Source organism: Planococcus citri, chromosome 1 (genome assembly GCF_950023065.1).
Source record: "Planococcus citri chromosome 1, ihPlaCitr1.1, whole genome shotgun sequence".
NCBI classification, from domain to species: domain Eukaryota; kingdom Metazoa; phylum Arthropoda; class Insecta; order Hemiptera; family Pseudococcidae; genus Planococcus; species Planococcus citri.
The window spans coordinates 74,295,226-74,311,837 of NC_088677.1; the positions used below are offsets into that span (position 1 = coordinate 74,295,226).

A 16,612-nucleotide genomic window follows, 5' to 3' on the forward strand; every position below is an offset into this window, starting at 1 on the left:
TGAGAAAATTTTATGTTGAAAATACTATAAATCATGAGATTTTGGATGGACTATGAAAATTTGACAATTAGTAATTTTTGATTCTTTTTATAAAATATAGTAATTTTTCTCAAAGTGCATTGCAAAAATTGCTATAATTTATAGAAAGAATTGTTAAATTTATAATAAAAATTATCAACTTTTCAGAGTCCATCCAAAATCTTATGATTTATAGTAAAAAGTGCGATACATTTTTCTCTGTGTAGTGACGAATTCAAGCTTGGACCACATGTCATGTGCAATAGAGGATGTATTGTGGATTAATGTTTCAATTGTCAATTCGCCAACAGCTACACACTGCAGAAAGCAAGTTGATACAAGTTCATCATTTTAATTTGTGAGGGGAAAAGCAACAGGTACCTAATCCCTCCTGTCTGATTAAACGTCAACACCATCATTGTGTGCAAATACATAGTATTTCTGAGGATTGGTTCCATTGTATGAAAGAAATGAATAAAATGTCAAAATAATCTCGTTATAGCTCTTCTCTGTTCATCATTCATGAAAACGAGAACGAAAATATCATCTTTATCGAATGGGTAAGAATTCTAAAACTCCTTCATAGATGAGGTAATACGATCGTCATTTTTACTTCTATTCTTAAAAAATAGAATGGATGACTTATTTTTCTCTAAGAATGCAGCAACATTTTGTTCGTCATCTGTTTGCTGATACTTTTCAGGAGCAATACTTTGCGAGTTGATCGCCCAAATCTTTTTTGTTGAAAATTCAATCAAGTACCTACATATGCTGTAATTGGTTTTTATTGCCAACATCGTGTTTACGTCAGAATTTGGTATGTAACTTTGTAAACTCTCTACTCAGTTGTGCTGTAATTTTCGCCAATTACTGTATGTCATAATGGAGTAGCTAGAACCAGAATCGATGAACATTTCATGCCGCTGATTTTACTCGTATTTAGTTCATCTTTGGGATTCTCATTGGGCATATGTACCCGAAATACACGATCTTCATCGTATGGTGGAGATTCATCTTCATCGCGAACGTTTTTCGCCTTACTCCTTGGTTTATCTGAACTTTTTAGAGGCATTTTTGATTTACAAACTTTATTGTAGGTAATGAAGTATTGCCATTTTTGGTCGCCACTTAATAACCCTTTAAAATAAAATATGAAAAAATTAATAAATAACCTTACATTTATCAGTTGTACAAAAAGAGTACCTAACAACTGTCTTCAATTTCATTTACTACCAGTAAAGCACTTTCTTCAAACTCAACAGGTTTTTTCAACGGATACCATGTTCTTGAGAGTTGAATTTTGGCAACATTTTAACAGTTGGAAATGATTTCAAATATCATCCTAGGCATTATTTTGACGCAACCCGGACTCTGATAATGCAATCCAACATCTTGAACACCAACCTATTTCGAAATTTTATTTTTACTGTAGACATACAATATATTAACACTAAAAATCCGTTCCACCACTGAATTGCTAATTGGTAGGCTGTTTGCTACCAATGCGAATCCAGAAAAATTTGGAAAGGTTGGTTTGCCCACAGCATGCTAAGGATTCGTCAAGAAGTTTCAATAGTGCTTTGGTAAATGCAGTTGAGCAATGTGCATGAACTTTCGTTTCCTTCATCTTGTCGAATGAGTTCTTCGAACACTACAAAACAAATTGCTGCGTTAGCATAAAATTTTTGCTGACTATTAAATTAAATTCTGGTTATACTTGCCATCTTCATTGACGTTATTGTTGGCAATCATTTGTATACCGAGGTAAATATTACTAGAAAAGTTATGAAAATAACAACCATTATTCACAGAATAATAAAATACAACTCATTTTTCATTCTAATTTTGTATTTTCAAATTTTTAATTTTAACACATTTCAAATCAACAGTAAGGATAAAATAATTCAAATTTCAGAGGGTTTCGTCAATTTCCATGGGGTTGTCGCATTTCACCTACACAAATCAGGAAAATTACAATGTTGCCAAACATATTTTTCAGAAGGCAATCGTCGCGAAATTTTGAAATCTGGGTATCCGGTTCGTTCATAACCGGATAGAATATTCTGATTATCTGGTTGTTGTTCAGCACTACTTACCACACCTACGGAATCCACAGCCTAGCTCGAGTGAATATAGTTTTTTAAAATTAAGCAATTGCAACTGGCCCTGGGGAGCATCCCAGTCAATACCAGCAGCACAGAGCAAACTGCCCTCTTCTGGAGAACCTTAACTGGTTCAGTGAAGTAGTCAGCACACCCACCCCATATAGCTAGGCCATACCTCAAGACTGACTCCTATATTGCTGCATAAAACCTATGTAGGTGGAGCCCCACCACAAACTTGACCAAATAATATACATAGTAAGCACACAAAAAAAAATGAAAAAGGTCTGACATAATGTACAATAACTTCATCAAAATGATTAATAAAATAAAATTGAAATGATAATAAAAATAGTGAAATTTTACTTACATATCAATGTACAGTTGTATTAGGATAGCGCAAAGAATAATTATGTTTGACAAAACAATTATGATGGTTGTGGACAATTTGCGACGACATCCGAGCACCTTTTTGGTATCTTCCTCGTTTGTTTTCATTCTGTCTGTCTTCATGCACAAAAAATAGTGTTCTAAAAATGACCAACCCTTGGGTAATTCAGATGCTGGAGGTTTATCAACAGTATGCAATTAGCTCCCATTACCAGAAGTTGATGCTCCTAAAGGTAGTGCTAAAGCTGGTGATGAGAATGAGGTGTCAATTCTGACTTCAATAATTTCATCTTCTTCTGTTACATTTGAATGAACGTGAACGCTGCCATCACTGGATATACTATAAAAATCAATTGGCAAAATATTGTGTTCTAATCTTTTATTTCACAGTAAAAAATTCACCCATCTTTTTATTCGGCAAAATTGATATTTTTTTCTCATACCAGTCGACAAATTCTTGGTTGGCAAACCCCTCCCCCCCTTCAGTGAATGCCTAGTTTCGTCCCTGAATGCAAAAATTACAAATACAAAATACAAAAACAAAAACACTAAAAAAGAGATGAACAACTCAGAAGCATAGATTTTGAGACGTCATTATTTCACCCTGAAACATTTGTTTGAAGAATTTGATACAGGATAGAATCAACAACAAGAAAGATAGAAACATCTACATATACTTATTTGTTGATGGGGAGCTTCAGGTTCAGAATTCTTTCGTTTACTACGATTTTGAATAGACCTCTCTTACTTCCATCAAAACTGCTGAGAAAATAGGATAAGAAATGCATAGGATTACAAATAGGTTAAGAATTTTAATTTTACATGTTGAAATAAGATTCCACATGTGGCCAGTGTGGATGTTAGAGTAAGATGGACTAGAATTATGATAGGAATAGAATTTTAAAATTATAAAAAATTAGAATAAGAAAAATCAGCTGAAATGTAGGCCTACAGAAATAAAGAGAGAAATTAGAGAAAAATAAAGAGAGAAGCTACCCACCTTTATAGGTGAAAAAAGCAAAAAGAGAAAAGAAAAATGACAAAGAGAGAAAAAATTAGACTACCTACCTATTAGAAACTTTAGATCAGAAATCAGATTGTAAGTTGTAAATATACCTACATGGATACTAAGTAATATTTTTTAGCACCTATCCATTGTACATAGTTATTTCTATGGGAAAAAACAGGTCAAATTTTATAAATAGGTAAATTGTAATAGCATGAGAAATACTTCAACCTATAAATTTTAGTTCAGAAAATCAAACTTGATCAATATTCATTTATTTACTCATTATTTGTAAACAATAATGCACAAAAACTGCCCAGAAAAATACTGTTTCATTTTAAATATTCTTGTTTTCATTTTGCAAGCATTTTTTTTTACCCATAAGCATCAAAAAATGTAAACTGTTTGTAAAAACTTAGCATAAGATGTTTAGAATTTTACAATAATAGACGAAGTACTGATAAGTGAGGTCACTTATTTTTTAAAGGAAGAGGTAGATGTTGTATGAATAATAGGGGTGTACAGAGAGTGAGCTAGTTGGATGAGTCAGAATTTGAGGAATAGGTTGAGGAGTGAGAGAATGAAAAGTAGGACACTCAAACATGACGTTTTTATATCATTTAAGCCTGGTACACACGATCCAATATATTTGACAAACCAGGTTTGTCAAATTGACATCGTTGATAAAATTTATCAACATATATTTGGTTGCATCAGTTGCATGGAAAGTCAAATATATTAGATCATGTAAACGCTCTGATAATCTAAGTTTTTTTTCCAAATTTTCAACGTTTTGTTGATCGATGACACCAATTCTGAAAATAGAAATTATTTATATTAATTTTCAGAATTGTTGTCATCGATCAACAAAACTTTGAAAATTTGGAAAAAAAACTTAGATTATCAGAGCGTTTACATGATCTAACATATTTGACTTTCCATGCAACCAAATATATGTTGATAAATTTTATCAATTTAACAAACCTGGTTTGTCAAATATATTGGATCGTGTATACCAGCCTTTATAGTATTAGTTGGTATCAAGCTAGACAGTAAGTTTGTACTGAGACAGTTTAAGAGTTGAATATCGTTTTGGATAGAACCTGCCTATTATTTCATAGGACACCATCAGTGCCCCATTTCCATTCTATTGAAGAGCGGTCATGGTTTCCCTTGTTAAGCGATTCGTTGGAGTCTTAGTACAGTTACTGTATTCGATAAGAGCTTCAGGAAGGAGGATACCCTTAACAATGCCATCCATGATGTGATATATCTGTCGTTTACGCTGTTCAACGACATCGTTTCCACCTCATGAGAAATCATCTTGCGACCGTTCGGCTTCGGCGTTTCTAGCATTGCTAAGCCTGTCGTCGTTGCCTTGTGGTCGAGGTGCTGACTCACTTTTGATTATTGTCGGCGAAATTACATTGAAACGAACACTTGATAGAATGGGTAATGCTTTGCGCCATTGTTCATGATGCTTCGACCTCGCGGATACAGCTTCTCTCAGCAATTTTCTATTATACAGGGGGGGGGGCAAAGTCAGCTGGCAAATTTGCAAAATTTGAAGAAAAAAAGTTCCAAAATTCAACTTTTATTCAATTATAACGCGGAAATGTTTAGTGTAAGTGCTCAAAATGGTCACCACTGACCCTAATACACTTTAAATAATGTTTTCGACGGATTTGACAATACGAGTGAGTATCATGTGGTCTTCATATCAAAATAAAACACTACAGAAAAATGGAATTCGCGCATTTCACAAAATTTTAGTTTTTTGAGAAAAACTCGAAAACTAAGCATTTTAGAAAAAATCTAAGGACATTATGTCGATTGGAAATTTAATTCTCTACAATTTTCCTGGACCTCATTTTTCCATAGAATGCTTTTTTCCGTCTCCAGATCACTTTTAATGAAACCAAACAACTCAAAAATGTTTCCTTTTCAAGAACTCATTTTTCCAAGGAATCTCATTTAAACATGAAAATCGCAACAAAAAGCACCGATATTACAATAAACATATTCCCAACCAGTCGCGTTGCTAGGCAACGTGCTGTTAAGCGAAGCCACAGCAGTAAAACTGACGCATGCGCCGTTTTCATCGCCGCCACCTGATTTTTGCCCCCCCCTGTATGGCATGGCCCTTGAACTTGAATGACTACTACACTAGGCAACAATTTTTGACCGTTTTTTTGTTTTCGGGTTGAAAATGGGCTTAATCGATAGTTTAGACCCTAAAACAAAAAACAGAGTGAAGTTTTTCAATTTGAGTTGTTTTTGTAGTCAGGAGAGATGATCAAAGTTGCAAAAATGGCCGTTTTTGCCCTATTTCACGAATTTGTGGCGACATCAGTATTATGTTTCAAAAAAAACTAAGGTCATATTCGGATTGTACGCACTTTTTTGAGTAAACATCTTTACCGGATTTTTGATTTTCGAACATTCAAGCGCATACGGAAGATTTTTGTTTGTAACATATTTTAAAACTCGGAGCGCGCGATGCTGGCGTTGCTCCACGATGTAATCGTGGCGCGGAACCGTGTTCGCGCGGGCGAGACTCTCGTGCAGTAAAAATCTCGTGTTACAAACAACTTCATATTCACGCCTTCTGGAGAAATTGAAAAATCGCGCTGGAGCCTCCAGAAAAGCTGGAAATGGCGAAATTCGTCCTCGTGGGGTTAGTTCATGACAAAGTACTGCGATTCGCGCAAATTTCGACAATTTTCTCGCAAACGGGAAATTTTTGATTTTTGAATATTTTTATTTTGAAAAAAAGTTGGTCAAAAAACCACTCTTGTGGTATCCGCTCCACAATCGGCTCAAATGTGGATAAATTCGTTAAACAGGTCGAGTATAACACACAACTCGAATTTTAGCTGCCCAACTTCATATTCACGCCTTGTGGAGCAAATTTGATAATTCTAGAGAAATTGAAAAATCGCACTGGAGGCTCCAGAATGGCTGGAAATGGCGGAACTTGGCCTCAGGGGGTTTGTTGTGTTTGAAATACAGCGATTCGCGCAAATTTTGAAAATTCCCTCGAAAACGGTAAAATTTTGATTTTTTTGGATTTCTATTATGAAAAAAGCTGATCAAAAAACCACTCTTGTGGTGTCCCTCCCAAAATCGACTCAAATGTGGATAAAGTGGTTAAACAGATCGAGTACATATAACACATAACTCGATTTTTAGCTGCCCAACTTCATACTCACGCCTTCTGGAGCAAATTAAAAATTCTGGAGAAGTTGAAAAATAGCGCTGGAGGCTCCAGAATGGCTGGGAATGACGACATTTGGATGGGGGGGGGGGTTAATATCAGTTTTAGGACTTATTTTGAACATTTTTACTGATCAAGTCAGGGGTGCTAACCGTAACCGCAAAAAACCGAAACCCAAACAAGAACCTAATTTTAGCCATTTTCAAACCCTAACTGAAAACAAAAACCGAAATTTCATAGGTTTTTTAAAAACCGTAAAAAACCATAACAATAATAATGAAGCAGAGTGAGTGAAACCAAAACCTAAACCGATATAATTTTTTTCGGTTTTCAGTTTGGGTTTTTTCAGTTTTTTCAATTTTTTTGGGGGGATTTTTTCACATTTTCGACTTTTGAGACTCAAAATCCAGCGAAATTGATAAATTTATAAATTTAATGAACCTATCGAATTGGGTCCTTGCTCCTTGGTTGTTGACTTGTTGCTTTTTGGGTTGTTAAATGCCAAAATGCTGAATGCTGATTTCAGGGCAGTGAACATAAACAGGGAAAAGGCTCAGAAGAATAAAAGAATCATTTTTCCCACCTAAATTTGAGATTTGTTAGGCATACCCCCTTCAATTAAAAAAATAAAAATCGCTTATTTTTTTAGATTGACTGATTGAGAAAGGGTATTCCTGGTTAAGATAGGTGAAATGGCCCTGTTCTCAGATTTGGAAAATCATGATGGATTATTGTTGGGTACCTCCAATAAAAATTTTCGAGCGGAATTTCCGCCCCCCAACCCACCCCCCTTGGTCAGTATAGCCAAAAAACGCGTTTTTTGCGCGAAAAATTCGGTATCCATGAGTGGTGAGGATAAAATTCTGGTACCACGCGGAATGTGTAGGGAAAGCCTGGGCCTTTCAACACGATTTTTTTCAAAATTTTTTATCGTAGTGGTGGGGGTAAAATTGACAAAAGAAAACTTTGAAGCGCCACAGCTCCGAACTGAAGGGTACTACACAAAAACTGTTTTCGCCAAAATGTGTCTTTTTACTAGTACTTTCTTCCTACTGATCCATGAAATTGAAATTTTGTCTGCAAAAGGCTCCTATTTGCAAAAAACTCTGAAAAATACGCGTTTTTCGCGTTTTTTTGCAAAATTATGCGAAATATGCGAAACATGTATAGAACAAAACATGTTGAGCGTCAAATTTTACCCCAGAAAACGTGTTCAGAAGGTTGTCAAAACGCTCATCTACTGAAGTTAGCTTAGATTGTAATCATGAGCTCTCAGAATAAAAAGATACCAAAAATATTCAAATTGAGGTCAGAGCGATTCAGTTATAATTTTCACAGTCTTCTCATTTTAAACACGTTTCCACAATGCTTGGTCAAAAAAATTCTTCAAAATGAAAATATCGCAAGTCAAACTTACAAAAAGTTACCAAGAATAGGCAAATTACCCAAAAATTGTTCAGAAATCCAACTCGAAATCAGTAAGCATCTAAGCAAAAAATACAAATTTCGATTTCAATTTCAATTTTCAAAAATTTCAACAAAATCTTTTTCAAATCCAATAGGTACCATACATACATGTTCAACAAATCTGACCAAAATTCAAAAACTTGACCCATCATGAGGGACAAATTGTTTGAAAAATCAATTTTTTTTAGCATTTTTGAAGATCCTTTACCCATACTACATATTCTGTAAAAAAAAAGTATACGTTTTGTATCTTATCCATAGATTGATGTGATAAACATAGGTACCTATCATTTTATTTACAAGTATGTATAATTGAACATTTTTTTCGGGTCAGAATTTTTCTATTTTTAAAGAGAACTGTAGAAAATGAATAGAAAAAGAAATCGAGAGAAAAAATACTTATAAAATTACAAGTATTGATTTTAAAAATGGGAAAAGCAGCACTTTTGAGACAAATTCTGATAAACCTTAGGACTTTTTGACAATTTTTTCAAAAACCGTACCTTCAATCTATTTTGGCTAACACGAGATTTTACTAACCATTTTGGCATAAAATAGATTTTTTTGGATAATTCATCAGAAAAAGGCCTTTTGCCCACAATATTTCGTCAAAAAAGTGGAACTTGCAGACAATTTTGACAAAAAGCAGTAGTTTTGAAAATGTTGGCTAAAATCAGAAGTTTTTTTTCCGATACCTAGGCATGTAATTTACCTATTTATTTTGAAATAACTATTAAGAAAAAATTAAATTTTGACAATGATTTGCCAAAAACAGGATTTTTTAAGGATAATTTTTGGAAAATCAAGAATTCTTGCCAATTCAGGCAACAACATTTTTTGAACATTTTGGCAAAAAGCAGGAATTTTCTTTTGGCAATTTTTACAAAGTTAAGAGTTTTTTTTAATAATTTTGACAAAAAAGGAACTTATATTTACGATTCTGACGCAAACGAGATCTTTTTTAAAATTTAGGCAAGAGCAGAACTTTGCAGACAATTCTGGCAAAAAACGTAACACGTACTTCTTAGGATCATTTTGGCAAATGAAGGAAATTTTGAAATTTTGGCTACTAACAAAGTTTTTTGGTCATTTCTGCAAAAAATATTAGGACTTTCTTGATAACGTCAAAAAAAGGTATTTTCTCAACAATTTTGGCAAAAAACTGGGCTTTTTTGGAAATTTTGACAAAAGTTGAGATTTTTTACTTAGTTTTTTTTCACAATTTTGGCGAAAATGAGACTTTTTTTACAATTATTCTGGCGATAAGACTTTTTGAATATTTTGGCATAAAACATGTGCTTTTTTGGCAATTTTTACAAAAAGTCAAGATTTTTTGATAATTATGGCAAAAAATTGGAATTTTTGAAATTTTGGACAACAACAGGTTTTTTTGCTCATTTTTACAAAAAATATTAGGATTTTGATACTTAACTTTATTCAGAAGAAAATGTGTTTTCAACAATTATGACCAAAAATAGTAATTTTTTGATAATTTCGACAGAAGTTAGAATTTTTTTATAATTTATACAAAAATGTGACTTTTTTGATAATTTTAGCAAAAGCAGGATTTTTTGACAAGTTTGCAGTAGCGATTTTTCGCCTCATACTATGTAGCGACATCACCAACGTGACAATTATCACTTTATCAGATAGCGCACAGTGAGGTGCCATGGACCTCATCTCATGACTTTGCTGTAAAGATGTGATGTGTGCGCCCGCTTAGCTCAGTAGATGAGCGTTTTGACAACCTTCTGAACACGTTTTCTGGGGTAAAATTTGACGCTCAACATGTTTTGTTCTATACATGTTTCGCATATTTCGCATAATTTTGCAAAAAAACGCGAAAAACGCGTATTTTTCAGAGTTTTTTGCAAATAGGAGCCTTTTGCAGACAAAATTTCAATTTCATGGATCAGTAGGAAGAAAGTACTAGTAAAAAGACACATTTTGGCGAAAACAGTTTTTGTGTAGTACCCTTCAGTTCGGAGCTGTGGCGCTTCAAAGTTTTCTTTTGTCAATTTTACCCCCACCACTACGATAAAAAATTTTGAAAAAAATCGTGTTGAAAGGCCCAGGCTTTCCCTACACATTCCGCGTGGTACCAGAATTTTATCCTCACCACTCATGGATACCGAATTTTTCGCGCAAAAAACGCGTTTTTTGGCTATACTGACCAAGGGGGGGTGGGTTGGGGGGCGGAAATTCCGCTCGAAAATTTTTATTGGAGGTACCCAACAATAATCCATCATGATTTTCCAAATCTGAGAACAGGGCCATTTCACCTATCTTAACCGGGAATACCCTTTTGAAGAAATTTAAAAAAAAAAATATGTAAAACCGAAAAAAACTGAAAACTGAAACCAAAACCGAAATTTTTTGTAAATAAAACCGAACCCAAACCGAAACTGAAATTTTGAATTTCAAAACCAAAACCGAAACAAAAACTGGAAAATGTCAACGAAAAAATTGGAGTGAAACCGTAACCTTAATAAAAATAATTAAGGTTAGCACCCCTGGATCAAGTACATACTTTAACAAAATCGAAAAATGAACTTGGGCAGCTGAAAATTTGGATTTGGGGGTTTTAGAACATGCTCTTGCCAAAAATTGCGGACCCATTCTGTTCGGAGGCGGACACTTCAAGAGGTTCCCTTGTAAGATGAGATTTATTTGTAGAAAAATGAAAAAATGATTTTTTTTACTGCCTTGATGAAATACATGAAGTACCTATGGTGGCGTTAACGTTAATTTAATAGGAAATTTTGAGGTATACAAGTTTTGTTCAATGCATTTTCCCCTGAAATATGTAGGTATTATTATAATGCGATTTCGAGTTTTATGTTGGTATTGTTGGTAAAAGGAAGAGTGGAATGTACCATCTCAGAAGTGTTCAACTTTTCCAAAATAATTTTACCCATTTACCTAAAAGTGGTAGAATTTGTCGCGAGTATGTATGTGCACATACGTGAATACCAACATTCTGATCCTGACTATCACAATACAATAGGGCTGCTTTGTGAGCTATAACATCTAAGAAACCAAGGTGAATGGGTATTAGATAGAGATTGGAAACAATTGAATGTAAAAAAAAAGTACTACCCTGGACTACCCTTAAACAAGAAGCGAAGCATCATTCTGAATAGAGAGAGAAATTATATTGACATGTGGCCCGTTGAGTATTTTAGTACCTTTGTGAGAATTATATGCAAGAAATTTTCTTTTCTTACGTCAGGTAAACCAGGTCCACCATAATGTGGTTTCGAAGGAACCAATTCCATTTCAGGATATTTTTCTAAAATCCAAGCTACAACGGATTCGTTTTCTTCACATAATATGGAACATGTGTTATAGACCATGTAACCTCCAGGTTTTAATTAACGCTCTGCCTAAAATTTAAAATACACGTTAATTTTTTTCTGACCAAATTATAGAGTAATTTGAAATGGGAAAATAACTCACATTACGAACAAATTTCTTCTGTAAAGGAGGAAAAGTTTTCAACGATGCCTTATCTATTGTGATTCGAAACATTGGTCGTTGACCCAAGCAATTTTTCGAGACAAACAAGAAGTTATTTTGTGAAATAGCCTATCTTTGAAACTAAAGGAGCCAGAGCGAATTCAAAAGCTGGAACTTCATCTGCTCATTCATGATGCTTTCAATTTTAGAGATGGACTTTTTTGTAAAATAATAGTTTTTTTTTTTGTTATATGTAGGTATGTAGTATCAAAAAGTTGAGCCTAAAAAATTCTTCAAACCCAACATTTTTCATTTTTCGAAATTTTTAATTTTACAAGATCGGTTGAAGATGAATTTGAAAAATTCAATGTTGAGAACCTTAAAGTCTGAATTTAAAAATTGGAAAAAATCGTTCAAATTTTAATTAATTTACATCTTCAACTTTACCAAGTTGAAAAGTTGAAATCAAACGAAATCGGGAAACATGACATTGCACCACTTCCACCACTGGGAGGACAAAACAAGGCGTGGTTATGCAGCATAATGCACATTACTGCACAGACCAGAATCAGACTGGTAGAATTTATTTTCAACATGAGAATTTGGAATGCATCCACAAAGGCTATAGGTGGATAAGTATGGTGAATTTGCCCCCGAGAGCTTCAGGGTTGATATTTGCATGGAAGGTTGGTACCCTAGAGCACCTTCCGTCACGAAAGTTTCAGACCCCCCCCCGTTTTTGAGAAACCCCCCTTTTCTAAAATTACAATAAAAAATTTTTTCTCAGCCCCATGTGAACCAATTTTTTTAATTTTTTGGTATGTTGTAAACATCCATAAGAGGCATCCCCACAAAAAATTTCAACCCCTTCCCACCATATATTCCCCAAAATGGCGTTTTTTAGTTTTGTTTGCCCGTTTTAGCAATGATCATGATTCGGCACAAAAATGCGAATAGCATTTTTAAATGTATTTTTGACTCCTACAAAACATATATTTTTTTCAAAAAAAAATTGTTGGTGGGCCGTGGTCTAAAATTGAAAAAACCAACAGAGGGGGTTAAAATTAATGGATTCTGGTGTAAATCATTGTTTTTGGTAAACAAGGTGTCGTTTCCGAATGAATCGAACCCCCCGAACACGAATATGACGCCCAATCTTATGCTACCCTCATCCACACCCCTCCAGCGCCTCTGCCCCCTTCTCAATTTTTACTATATCAAAAGTTGAGCTATTTTCGTAATATTGGTGTCGTTTCCGAATGAATCGAACCCCCTGAACACGAATATGACGTCCAATTTTATGCTACCCTCATCCACACCCCTCCAGCGCCTCTGCCCCCTTCTCAATTTTTACTATACGAGTATTAAAAGTTGAGCTATTTTCGTAATGTTGGTATTGTTTCCATATGGATCGAACCCCACGAACACGAATATGACGTCCAATTTTACGCTACCCTCATCCACACCCCTCCAGTGCCTTAGTCCCCACCTCAATTCCTACTATATTAAATATTGAGCTATTTTCATAATGTTGGTATCGTTTCCATATGAATCTAACACCCCGAATACGAATATGAAGTCCAATTTTATGCTAACCTCAACCACAACGCTATACAGTGCCTCCGCCCCCACCTTAACCATAAATGTTTTCACCAACTCTGATCAATCTTCTACAAATAATTACTCGGGTTGTTATTACTTTTAAAAGTATGTTTCGCGAAGGTTGAAAACTCGTAAAACAATGACCATCGCAAGGTTCAAACTTTAACATTCAAGAAAGGAGGTTTCCATTCAAGAAAGGAGGTTTCCATTCAAGAAAGGAGGTTTCCATTCGTGCCAAAATGATACCCAGCATTATGAAAATAGGTTTAGCATTTCAAATAATAAAAATTGTCGAGCTGGCTGTAGCCTGTAAGGCGATGGATGAGATTAGAGCTAAATTGGACTTCATATTCGTGTTCGGGGTGTTCGACTCATATAGAACCGACACCAACATTATGAAAATATCTGAAACTTTCAATATAGTGAAAATTGAGTTGGAGGCAGACGCACTGGGGAGGGGTGTGGATGAGGGTAGCAAAAAATTGGAATTCATATTCGTGTTCGGAGGGTTCGATTCATATGGAAACGATACCAACATTATGAAAATAGCTCAATATTTAATATAGTAGGAATTGAGGTGGGGGCTAAGGCACTGGAGGGGTGTGGATGAGGGTAGTGTAAAATTGGACGTCATATTCGTGTTCGTGGGGTTCGATCCATATGGAAACAATACCAACATTACGAAAATAGCTCAACTTTTAATACTCGTATAGTAAAAATTGAGACGGGGGCAGAGGCGCTGGAGGGGTGTGGATGAGGGTAGCGTAAAATTGGACGTCATATTCGTGTTCGGGGGGTTCGATTCATTTGGAAACGACACCAATATTACGAAAATAGCTGAACTTTTGATATAGTAAAAATTGAGAAGGGGGCAGAGGCGCTGGAGGGGTGTGGATGAGGGTAGCATAAGATTGGGCGTCATATTCGTGTTCGGGGGGTTCGATTCATTCGGAAACGACACCTTGTTTACCAAAAACAATGATTTACACCAGAATCCATTAATTTTAACCCCCTCTGTTGGTTTTTTCAATTTTAGACCACGGCCCACCAACAATTTTTTTTTGAAAAAAATATATGTTTTGTAGGAGTCAAAAATACATTTAAAAATGCTATTCGCATTTTTGTGCCGAATCATGATCATTGCTAAAACGGGCAAACAAAACTAAAAAACGCCATTTTGAGGGGGAAATATGGGGGGAGGGGGTTGAAATTTTTTGTGGGGATGCCTCTTATGGATGTTTACAACATACCAAAAAATTAAAAAAATTGGTTCACATGGGGCTGAGAAAAAATTTTTTATTGTAATTTTAGAAAAGGGGGGTTTCTCAAAAACGGGGGGTCCTGGGGGTCTGAAACTTTCGTGACGGAAGGTGCTCAAGGGTACCAACCTTCCATGCAAATATCAACCCTGAAGCTCTCGGGGGCAAATTCACCATACTTATCCACCTATAGCCTTTGATAATTCTAGAGAAATTGAAAAATCGCACTGGAGGCTCCAGAATGGCTGGAAATGGTGGAACTTGGCCTCAGGGGGTTTGTTGTGTTTGAAATACAGCGATTCGCGCAAATTTTGAAAATTCCCTCGAAAACGGTAAAATTTTGATTTTTTTGGATTTCTATTATGAAAAAAGCTGATCAAAAAACCACTCTTGTGGTGTCCCTCCCAAAATCGACTCAAATGTGGATAAAGTGGTTAAACAGATCGAGTACATATAACACATAACTCGATTTTTAGCTGCCCAACTTCATACTCACGCCTTCTGGAGCAAATTAAAAATTCTGGAGAAGTTGAAAAATAGCGCTGGAGGCTCTAGAATGGCTGGGAATGACGAAATTTGGATGGGGGGGGGGGGGTTAATATCAGTTTTAGGACTTATTTTGAACATTTTTACTGATCAAGACTCAAGTACATACTTTAACAAAATCGAAAAATGAACTTGGGCAGCTGAAAATTTGGATTTGGGGGTTTTAGAACATGCTCTTGCCAAAAATTGCGGACCCATTCTGTTCGGAGGCGGACACTTCAAGAGGTTCCCTTGTAAGATGAGATTTATTTGTAGAAAAATGAAAAAATGATTTTTTTTACTGCCTTGATGAAATACATGAAGTACCTACCTATGGTGGCGTTAAGGTTAATTTAATAGGAAATTTTGAGGTATACAAGTTTTGTTCAATGCATTTTCCCCTGAAATATGTATTATGTAGTTATAATGCGATTTCGAGTTTTATGTTGGTATTGTTGGTAAAAGGAAGAGTGGAATGTACCATCTCAGAAGTGTTCAACTTTTCCAAAATAATTTTACCCATTTACCTAGAAGTGGTAGAATTTGTCGCGAGTATGTAACACATACGTGAATACCAACATTCTGATCCTGACTATCACAATACAATAGGGCTGCTTTGTGAGCTATAACATCTAAGAAACCAAGGTGAATGGGTATTAGATAGAGATTGGAAACAATTGAATGTAAAAAAAAAAGTACTATCCTGGACTACCCTTAAACAAGAAGCGAAGCATCATTCTGAATAGAGAGAGAAATTATATTGACATGTGGCCCGTTGAGTATTTTAGTACCTTTGTGAGAATTATATGCAAGAAATTTTCTTTTAAACCAGGTCCACCATAATGTGGTTTCGAAGGAACCAATTCCATTTCAGGATATTTTTCTAAAATCCAAGCTACAACGGATTCGTTTTCTTCACATAATATGGAACATGTGTTATAGACCATGTAACCTCCAGGTTTTAATTAACGCACTGCCTAAAATTTAAAATACACGTTAATTTTTTTCTGACCAAATTATAGAGTAATTTGAAATGGGAAAATAACTCACATTACGAACAAATTTCTTCTGTAAAGGAGGAAAAGTTTTCAACGATGCCTTATCTATTCTGATTCGAAACATTGGTCGTTGACCCAAACAATTTTTCGAGACAAACAAGAAGTTATTTTGTGAAATAGCCTATCTTTGAAACTAAAGGAGCCAGAGCGAATTTAAAAGCTGGAACTTCATCTGCTCATTCATGATGCTTTCAATTTTAGAGATGGACTTTTTTGTAAAATAATAGTTTTTTTTTTTGTTATATGTATGTAGTATCAAAAAGTTGAGCCTAAAAAATTCTTCAAACCCAAAATTTTTCATTTTTCGAAATTTATTTTTTAATTTTAGAAGATAGGTTGAAAATGAATTTGAAATGAAAAAAGTCTGAATTTAAAAATTGGAAAAAATCGTTCAAAATTTAATTAATTTACATCTTCAACTTTACCAAGTTGAAAAGTTGAAATCAAACGAAATCGGGAAAAATGACATTGCACCACTTCCACCACTGGGAGGACAAAACAAGGCGTGG

The 16,612-nt window shown here is 34.9% G+C and overlaps 1 protein-coding gene across 1 annotated transcript in view; it reads left to right on the forward strand.

Moving 5' to 3' along the window:
* The window catches only part of LOC135832018 (ER membrane protein complex subunit 5-like), a 48,627-nt gene that overhangs the window by 15,029 nt on the left and 16,986 nt on the right, over window positions 1-16,612 (forward strand). The gene's annotated exons all lie outside the window — the stretch shown is intronic.